The following is an 11,483-nucleotide window of genomic DNA, read 5'->3' on the forward strand; positions in this document are numbered from 1 at the left end:
TACCGTATATTACCAGTATTATACAGTAAATATTGAAATACAGCCAATAAATTAATATACACACATATAACACTTTACACATAAAAATATTCTAACTACACTCTAACATTTTAGTTCTTTTTGCTAATCTTTTTCTTTCTACATACAATTATATTCTATAGAATTGTTCTTTCTCAACCTAATAAAGTTTAATTAAATATCTAAGAATAATCTCAGTATTATATTCGTCGTTCACGTGAGCGTGATAATGCCTCGTGCAATATTATTCACGCGCTCGGTTCTTGCGGGCGACGATAATGGTAATCGTCCTGTCTCCGTGTCGTCCGCGAAGGCTGGCTGCTCTCGGTCTTCAACGTGATCAGAAGAGCGGGAGCATCCTGGCCCTCCCCTTAGTAGCCTCATACTACTGCCGTATACCCTTAGTAAGGTACCCCTGGCGGCGTGGTGCTAGCCGTGACACGAGCACGTGATTAATGATCGCAACGGAGAGCCATGCAGCGCACTCCTCTTTTCTCTCTCTCTCTCTCTCTCTCTCTCGCGCTCTCGCTTTCTCTTTCTCTCTCTTTTCTCCCGTCCTCTCCCTTCGTCATTCTACCTCTCTGTTTCCCCATGTCTTTCTCTCGCTCTCTCTTTCTCCTCTTTTCCGCCTCTTTCTTCGTGACCGTCACTCTCCTGCTCTTCTCTCTTTCAGCAACCCCTGGTGATGCCGGCGGCATTGCTGCTGTGGCCGCTGCAACCGCCCGAGCACAATACCGAGTCTGCGATTGGATTCTTCTTGGTAACTTTCTTCTTCCTTTCTTCTTTCACCGGTGGGAACCACACCACGAGCATTGCTGATTATTTGATGTTAAGTCGCATGATACGGCTTAACCTAACCTAGTTTCACAATCAGTTATTTCTAAAAGTTTTTGAGGTAATATGTATAAGCATGCAATAGAGCCATCCATGAACAATCAATTGGCCTTTTATTGATATTCAAGAGAGAACGATTGATAATAAACTCATCACAAAATTTCATGAAACTAAAATATTCATTTGATTTCTAAATTACTAATTCTAATTATTACAGTAAATTCTAAATTTAGAATATATGTATTTTGTTTTCGTTCTACATATGTCATTACACATAAATGATCTTTATTTGAAAGAATCGTTCAATTTTCAACCGTACACATGAACCGTTCGCATGAAATAAAGATGTCCACGAAAGAATCTTACAGGAAAATGAGAATATCGCAAGAGTCGACAAAGAAATCAGTCAATCTCTCATCGATCTAGGATGACTTTGAATCTGTCGATGTACTTCCTGCCAATTTACTTTGGGTACATCTTTATTTTAAAATACAATGATTCACGCTTTCTATAAAATTCTTATATCATTAATCGGAATAAAAATAAATGCTCTTTATGCCGAAGAAACTGTATAAAAATATCAATTAATATCTTCGTCATATGCGTTCATTAAAAAGTAATATTAACCGGAAGTGACTTGATTCTTGACTTTTGTTATATTTAGCGAAATATTCCTAACTATTTGCTCTTTGTGATTTTGGCCAATAATTAGCCACTATAATGATCGACTACAATAACATTTTAATTTTAAAGCGCAAAAATCTACTTTACAATTTAATTTATTCAGCTTATCATGGTTTAGTAATTTGCGAGCATATCATGTTTATACATATTAAACCTCTTAGATTTAGACAATTATCAATAATAAAAGAAATTGTGTTAGATTTTTATCTATTTTCTGTATAAAATTGAGTTAACTATGAATCTCTTTTAGGGAATGAAAGATATTTTTAATACAGATAATGGCTCTCAATCTCTTTTAAATATTTTTCCAGTGTTTACGTACCTACAATTATAGTTTGCAATGTTCATTTATGTAAAATTAATCGACGAATCAGGATGGTACGATATCGATCGCGAATCAGGTTGCAATCGATAATAGTATCCAATTGCGTGTATCTCGATGGGGCATCCCGATGTTAACCAGCGCACAATCAGACCTTGCTCCCCGCGGAAATCAGCGGCGCCCGTTGTCAGCTCCGCTGGCAGGGTGGGTGTGCGGGTGTGCGAACGGTTCGGTGAAATTTCCGGCGTATTGTCGGCGAGTTCGGTTCAGGGTTGGATGATGCCGAACCACCACCGTCGGTCCCTGCACGGGGCAACGAGTGAATAGCGCGGAAAAGAGGGAGATAGTGGATATAGTGGTCGCCGGGGCCATAGACTGCAGAATTGGAACGGGAGCGAGTCTGATGGGACGCGGAGGATGGCGACTCGTTCCCCGGCGACGTCGGGACGCTGACGACGTGCCACGTTACCGACGTGCCCATACCCCCTCGACTCTATTTCCGCATTTTGTTTGACGCGACCGGGATTAAAAGCTTTTGCTTCTTCCCATGTGTATTATACACGCCCGCGGCTCTTATGATGTTTGCTTTTGACAATGATGTACATTTCTTATTGTTTTTGTACTTCTTTATAATATTTTTATTTTTTACGCTAAGGTGCAGGTTAAAACGAAACAGTGCCTTCTTTTTTTTCTCTCATTTATGATTTTAATTCTTTGTGGTCACTGGAAGTTTAGAGGAAAAGTGTGAGTTTTTTTAAAATGAGATTTAAAGTGCCATTTCTTCGAGGTTCGAAACACTTTTTGCGCCTAAAAGCCGGATATTGTTCCATGGACGTCAGTCTTCGTGATTTTTTAAAATATGTTAAAATTAAAAACTTTAAAAAACCACTGCATTTCCATATTCTACAATATTTAAAGTATGTTTGGTTTTATAATTTTAAGAAACAAAAGTTATAAATATGGCAATCAGTTAAAATGTTGGGATCATTTTGCCCTCTGTGTGAGCAAAATGATCAACATAAAATTCTTAGAAGATGTGACCATGAAGGGTTAAAGAAAATATGGGCATTGGTTTTGTAAAAACTGTAACAGTTTCGCGCAAATCAAATTAAATTCGATATTCAGAATTTCTATATTTTAAGAAAGTATTATAAATATAATACATGTTAATCATGTTACTTCTATAATATATTTTAGAGGATTATTTTTTATTCTGAAAAATATAATTATTTTTGCGAGCATACTCTATGAATGAAGTCTATCGCTTAAGAACTTTGAGATACTTATATAGTTTAGTATTTATTTTATTTGATTAAATTGTTACAGACATTTAAAAAACTTGTAATAGAATTAATGTAATAGAAATGTAATGGAATTACTGTTGTTACGTAATTATAAAATTTCGTAATTGCTTAAAATAGAGCCAGAGTACGAAAATCCGATGGTAAAATAAAGAATAATTTATACCGAGAAAGAAAGGTTTAAATATATTTCGAGGGCCGCCTTTGAAAAAAGCTTCCTTTACATGCCGTGCAAAAGGTGTTATCGTTGCTGTCCGTCCATCAGAGTCCATCCCTCCTGGCAATATTAGCGCCGCCACCGGTGGTGGCTGGCTGGTTGCTTTTAGTCAGGGGGATGAAATACTTGATGATATTAAACATGAATAATGTAACGACTTGGCTACGAAGGCGCGGAATAGCGAGTACGATAAGACTTAGAATGCTGCATACGTAAGACGGTATAATACGGGCATTTTTGTTTAGCACGTCAAAATTAAATAGTGTAACTGTACAGTTGTAAGAAATTATATTTAAGAAAACATAATGTATACATTTGTGTTTAATACAAATATAATGCAAAATTTGTCGGTAGATGCATGCAGAGAGACGAAAACGCCGAAATTTGAAGTGCAAGATAACGATTTAAGCATGCATTCTCTTAAAATATTATACATATATGAGAAAAATATTATTATAGTATTTAAAAATATATACAAAGTTTCTTAAAAAATTATAAAATCACTATATAATGGATATTTGTATCTAAAATATGTTATATTTTCTAAAACCATATTTGAAATGTAGAGACAATTCCGGATATCTTAAAAATATTTAAGAACTTCGCTATTTAATTGTTATTTTTAAAGATATACATTTTCAAAATATTACCATCATCTAATTTAAAAAATAGAATTATTTTTAGATGCTAATTATAATGTCTAAATAGTAAAATTGATTAATAGTAAAATATAAATAGATTTTTTTCGATACAAAATGTTATTTTTTTACTAAAACGTAAAAATATTTAAAAAATAATCGTTAAACTAATATATAAAATTAATATATATGTTAAACTAATATATAAAATTTTTATAAAGAATCAGATTGATCTAAGAGATATATTATTTTTTTAAGGTAAAAAAATATATATATAAGATTTAATTTAAAAGATATAATATAAAAATTAGAAAATAGACAATTAATATGCGTAAATATTTTGTTACTTGAAATTTTTAAGTGTTAAATAACATATAAGATAAGTAGAGGAGAAGGGGAGGTCGAAGGAAAAGAGCTATTTTCACAATGTGAGGAAGCAATTTGACTTTTAATTTTACTTCGTATTTCACTCAAGTAATAGCGATGCAGTAGGTTATTCAAAACAAGGGGTGCAGAAGGCAGAAAAAAATCTGTGTCGGATGACTTTGCTCTTTCGTAAGCGAAGCAGAGTGACTAAGTGTGAATTCAATTAAGGGTTTGTTTTAAGCGTCTATCAGGCTCTGTTTACGGACTCGTTCGTTATCCGGATAACAAGATAAAATTGACAATTTAAGGGGAATCGATCCAGGTAACAAGAACCTCCCAATTTAAACTTAGTTGATTATTTGCTCAGAAAGAATTCATTTACATCATTTGCATTGTTCTTTAAAGTTAAAATAAAGTCTATTTGATTTCTAGTAGATAATATTATCTAAATATATTTTTAAAAAAAAAGATGAAATTAAAGATTATGATTACTATAATAATTTAAGAATTAATTTGAGGTAAAATAAAATTATCTTCTTTTGGCTGTCTTTCTTTAGCAGTCATCGTAGGCACAGAAAATGGAAAACAAAATGGTAGGACATGTTTGGAAGGACATTGATCCTCCCTTTGCTTTAATGCCGTTCAATCCCACATATGAGTAACACAAGCTATTCCTGCATGCCGAACGAAATAGTTTGGGGCGGATCTTGGAACCGTTCTTAATTGTATCGAGGGGTGCGAAATTCTTATCGAGAAACGACTCGTGAGAATTATACCGTATCGGCCGTTTCCGAAATTCGTCATGGTAAAATGCACTATTAATTTCTATAAAAACTTCTTTCTACTAAATTTCGTTCTTTTCTTATTTCCAAATATTTCTATAATTTAAGTCAATACATTATAAATATTAGATTGCGTTTTTAATCTTTACAGTTTTTAACTATAATTTAATTATAAAAAAATAGAAACTTATAAAATATATATAAAAATATATTTATAAAATTAATCAATATGTTATATTCTGTATTAAAATGTAATAAGATATTATTGTATAAGATTGGAGGATATTAGAAATACTTCATAATTCTCCTTTTCTTTTCCTCCTTCCCTTCTTTCTCCTTTTCTTTTTCTATTAAATTTTTATGCCAGATAATATATACTTATTGGTTAATTGAGGTATTTTTTTTAACAACTTCATTTCGGCTCAGCGTGAATAATTGTAACTCGTGACTGTATTGTTGAAGCATTGTACTTCAAACAGGCTGCCACAAAAGATCAAGACGAGTGGGATGAAAAAAGAGCAGCTGTGAATAGAACCTCGAAATGGCGATTCTCTGCGTGTCACAAAATACGCGGCGTTTCTTTTTCCAACAACTTCGTAAGTCGATTTCAGTGACCCTGAATCATTTATTAACAAGCATGATTGACGAAGGAATTTAATTTCGCAGAAAGATAAATATTAATTTAGAAAATCTAATCAAACTTTTATTATTTCTACGAAAAATTGGCAACTAATTTCTACAAGTAGATATACATATATTTATATCGCACAAAGAAGTCAATACTTTATATTACTTTAAACATATACTGTTACTGTAATATTACTGCACATTTTTTCTTCTATATTATTCCAATAAAAATATAAAAATATCAGTAAACGTCGTTCTCTCTCTCTCTTTTCCTGTCTACGAAACACAGAACACGTATATAGGATTATGGGATTAATTACATGAAGGGCGTTAATACCCAATTCGGCTAGTGTTGAAGAGGGATGCTTATAGCGGACTAAGGCAATAATATCAGCGGTCACTTATCAGTTGTCACACAGTTTAATTTGTTATATACAATAAAACATCGTTGAACTATATAATTGTTTTTAAAAGTTGATTATTATTTCTATGCCTAATTCTGGAAAACATGAAATGAAAATAGCAAAGCATCAATGTTATATAAATAAATGTAATTTATTTATTTGACAATAAAAATTATTTAATATTTTTGTGATATATAATCGATTTCCATGCACAAATTTTTTGATCACCATCGCAATTCATAGTTCGCTGTCAACCAGGATGGGAAGCTCATTGCTATTCCGTGAGTAGATCGTGCGGAGCATTATGGGTAGTCGCAGTTGGGGCTCTACTAAATTGAAAACAAGATCCATCACGTTTTCACGAGAGCAAAAAGAATTTTAATGAATTATAAGTAGAAAATGAAAGAGAAGTAGGAAAATTAGTATTCAATTTTTTCGGAATTAAATTACTAAGCATTGTCAACATTTTATAAATAGTCACAATAAAATATTTTAATATTTTCCTAAATCTAAGTATAAGTTTAATATTAAAAGTATAATATCAAAATATTTATAAACAAATTTAAGTTATATAAATTTAGATTAAATATAGATATATATATTTAAATAGTAAAGTGTTAAACCATTTGTAAGATTTTTTGTGTTACTATTTTATTTAAATCAATCAAAATGATTAAGAATCATCAGAAACTCATTATATATATATAAAAAAAAATTAATTTTATAAACTGCACTAGTAAATAAAGTAAATTTTAAAATATATAATGGTAGAGACTTTGTCTATACAATTAATTAATTTCAAATCTGTGTTTGTAGACTAAGAATCTAATCCTATAGTTCTGAGAATTTATGTTTAGAGATTCGGATGAAAGAAATTGGTCAGTGTGTGGACTGGAATTAAAACCGTCAGGCGTTCTCGACGTGGCGCACTGTCGATCCGTTCCAAGGGTTTCTTCGCTCTTAACTTTCGGGTGAACCGATCTAAAGGTAGGGTCCTGCAGGAAAGAGTTTGAGAAGCAGAAGAAAAAGGAGCTGAGGGACACAGAGGACGGGGGAGGAAGAGGTGAAGGAGAAGGTGGAGGCGATGGTACTAGGGGACTTGATGAGAAGGGGTGGTAGGAGAGGGTTTCCGAAACAGCTCGCCGCTATCTCGACTGATCCGATCAAGATTAATGAACGTGCGGCTTGCGAGTCGAAGCCTTTGCGCCGCCCAGTCTGTCGTTCTCATTCTCTATTTCTCTTCCCCCTCTCTGTTCGTCTCTCTTTCTCTCTTTTTCAATTTTTCCTTTTCTATACAGAGGCAGCGACTAGCGACAGGTACCGTCGACGGCTTCTCGTAATAGTAGCACTTCGTGGTGCTTGTTGTTAGTACGTAACCTTCAGGTAGCGTTATCAAGAGAGAGGTAAAAATATGTCATTTCTTCTAGAAAATAACAAAGCAGTCATTGAAATAAAAAAATATACACATAGAAAATGATTTTGGTAAAGTATCTAAGAATTTAGGTAGATATAAATCTAAATATAGTTTGATTAGATAATTATGTAGGAAATAATTATGTAAGAAACTTAAATATGATGAACAAAGCTGTAAAAAATTTTGACATTCTAGTAATCAGTTAAATATCCTACATAATTATTTTGATAATCCAATAAAATTATTCGCAGAGTTGTATCTAGCTAAATTTTTAGATATACTTCACCAAAATCATTCTTTTTGGTAATCATTTGATCGATATATAACGTGTATATACCTATTTATATTTTATATTTAAACATCGCTTGAATTAAAAATGAATTCGTGTTTTAATTCAAAGTTTAAAGAAACCTTAACTTACGCTCCGATAATGATTATGTATGTTTATGCGTTAATGCTGTTTACATCGCTCCTAATTGTAAGTATCTTAGTAATATTCATGAGGCGTCATGTAACGAAATTAACAGTATGAGATATATGACATTGTGAACTGGGGCTGGCATGGAAGATTATCTGCAGCGGAACGTGATGACAGTAACAGCAGACTTTTTCCCTTTATATCCTGCTACTCGGAGGTAGATCACGTCACCGAGACTAGCCATAGATAAAAATACATGTCCCTTTCGGACCGATGGTTTTAATTAATTCTAGAGATGGACGTGGCCGCCCATGTCAGCTTTTGGAGCCTTTCGTTCGATCACTGGCGCGTGTCGTCAGACCGCTACTGTGCTGCGTGTTATGGCAGCTGATTCATTATCTGGTCTCTCAAAATCGAAGTAACACTCCCCCATTCATCTCTTTTGAATTTATCTTTATTCGTTTGTGATCTACATTCAACGGAAGCGACAATTAATAGCGCGCAAAGATATTTCCGCGCTACGTCTATGCGTTGAATTTAAATCTAATTTCGTGTCGGTTCCCTTCGATGACACGGTGATGCCTGTTATCTTTAGTTACAGGCGAATGTGTATTTGAGATGTGAAACTGTCTTTGGGGGATGTCAGTCAGTCAGCGGAAAGAGCACCGAATGGAAAGCGATGCGGCGAACGCGCAAAAGGGCAAGGGTAGGTTGTTGAGAGAGAGAGAGAGAGGGAGGTGGGAGGCAGAGATGCTTTGTAATTACGGTGGCTGATAAATGGAGTCGTGACTCGTTAATCCCCTCCAATTACATCTGATGGGGACCGTTCACACCAGATCTATCTTGCATCATTTTTGAAATTTTCGGACACGGACAATAGTGATTTGAACGTAATTCTGAATTAAATATTTGATTTTAGTTGAAATTGTTGGATGCAGAGTGTGTGGTCGCGCTACAGTTAAGTCTTTGACGATAATAAGAGATATGACACGACTCGCGCGTGAACTTCTCGTTGTCTGTCTCTGCATTCGCTAAACGAGCAATTCAACGACCACCCACTTCAGCACTGTACAAGTTGTAGATCGAAGCGATTGTGATGCGGATATAGACGAAATGACCAGCATGTATGCGTCATTTGTCTTAAGAAAACGAAAATGGAACGTGACGCGTAGGTGTAATGACACAGAACGAAAAGAAGGTTCGGAAATGCATAGTTAAGTATTTATGTACAGAGAAATGATAGCCCCTAATAAAGGAAAATGGATAGATTCTTTGAAAAAAGGAAAGAACAAAACATAATTATTAATAGGTAATGTTTTACCGTAAATAAGTTTTGACAACAATCATTGTATCTCTACGTATCGTTAGCCAAACAATTATTTGTAACATAAATTTAACCAACAATTATTGCCTTCCTCTTATTAATTCTTCTTCTACTGAATGATTTGAATAAATAATTGCTAAAGTGGTATTTGAAGAAATTTAACCTTATTGACTTAAAGATTGTAACTGATCATTTAAAAAATATTTTTATTTAAGTAAATTACTTATTCTTAATTGATATACTCTAGTGTATATTTAACAAAAATTTAATTAATAGTTTCTATTTTAAAGAACTGTGAACGTATTTATAAATGCATATAGAATACTGTTGTACAAAAATTTTTTTTCAAAAGACATTAATATATCAATTTATTTAAATTTATCATAATATTTGCCTTTTTAAAAATTTATATGAGTAAATATATAGAATAATATTTTATTATAATAGTATTTTTTCTTTTTTTTCCCCTTTTTCTTCTTTCTCTGTCTTTATCTCTCAAGTGACTGTTACGCTAATATAAACATACCTGTAATCAATTTTGTATTATATCTCGCTCCACTTTGAAACAATTGACTGACCAAAATGTCTACAATAATTTCCAACTAATCCATATCTTACAGAAGTTAGCGAAGGTGTTTAACATCAAAATCTATGGTTTATCTATTCGGATAGCAAGCAGACAACAGTACATAGATCTTGCAATTAGTGGCTCTTGTGTACTTCCTTCCTTCTACTCGCTTGGAAACTTGCTATTAATCGCATCGTCTTGTGTTGGATAGAATATACGTATTAGAATTAAGTCATATCGCACATATTTCAAATTATATTTTTCGTATTATATATATATTAAAAAATATTTTTTTACAAGATTGATGCCAGAACGTAGCTATTATGTGTACACGCACACTAAGAGAAAAAAATGGTTGCAAGTGCTAAAATAATTTAACTATAATTTATAGTCATCTTTTTGGATATACTACAAATTTATAATTATTTTAATCATACATATTATAGCTACTTCAACATTAAAATATGATCATTACAATTATAATGCATTTAGTGTGTTCTTCCTTACCAAATTTCTCCTTATTATGTTTCTTAGTTATTATTACCATGTAAATAGTAAATAGTTGTATTCAATATAATGACAATTGTATTTATTACATAAAAATATTTTTTCTATTCATGTCTTAACATTTTACTATATTAATAATTCAGATTATCATAATTTATAGTATAATTTTTCCATATTTAAGAGAACTATACATATAAAGTTATTATTACTAAATAAGATTAAAGTAGTATTAACCATAATTTTTTAACCAAATTTTTTAATTTGCAATTAGAATCATGAATTTACAAAAATACTTTTTCTCTCTGTGCAGCAAAGATAACAATTACGAACTTCAATTCATTAAAATAAATATACGGATAGTATCACACTCATTAATTATTTTGAATTTTATCTCATCTGTTTACTAAACTTTAAATAATATCTTGTTAACAAAATTTTAGATTAGACTTTTCAGATTAATGTTAAAAAAAAAAAATAAATAAATAGTCGTACATATTTCCTAATATTTTATCCTAAATCAATTATAAAATTTTAAAATTTTAATAAAAAAATAAATAAGTGTTATAAATTCTAACACTAATTTTGATAGACTTTATAAACTCAATTGTAAAACTACATATAAATCAATTATAAAATGTAATTAATTAATTTAGAACTGTGTATATAAATTGTAATAAACTAATTAATTCAAAATTGTTAATAAATAAAATTATTAAAAAATAATACCTCTATTCTTTTTTATTGACATAACTTTCTGCATGTAATACTTACCTATTTATACACTGTTAAATCTAAATTATAATATTATAGTATTATGAAATCAGTTTGACATATAGCACCAAATTAACATTATATAGAGTCAAATTTAATCATTGTTTTAATATAAAATAACAATATATTACGTAACAGTAACAGTGGCGATTTAAATTAGGTTTGATACTATAGATTTAACAATGTAGTCTTCGCTAACTGAAAATTTCACAAATTCAAAGGCCGCCGATAATTATTAAAGCAAACTTTGCAATTTTAATTAGATTAAAGTAAAAACATCAATAAAAA

The sequence above is a fragment of the Acromyrmex echinatior genome, chromosome 2 (genome assembly GCF_024713525.1).
Source record: "Acromyrmex echinatior isolate Ae372 chromosome 2, ASM2471352v2, whole genome shotgun sequence".
NCBI lineage: Eukaryota > Metazoa > Arthropoda > Insecta > Hymenoptera > Formicidae > Acromyrmex > Acromyrmex echinatior.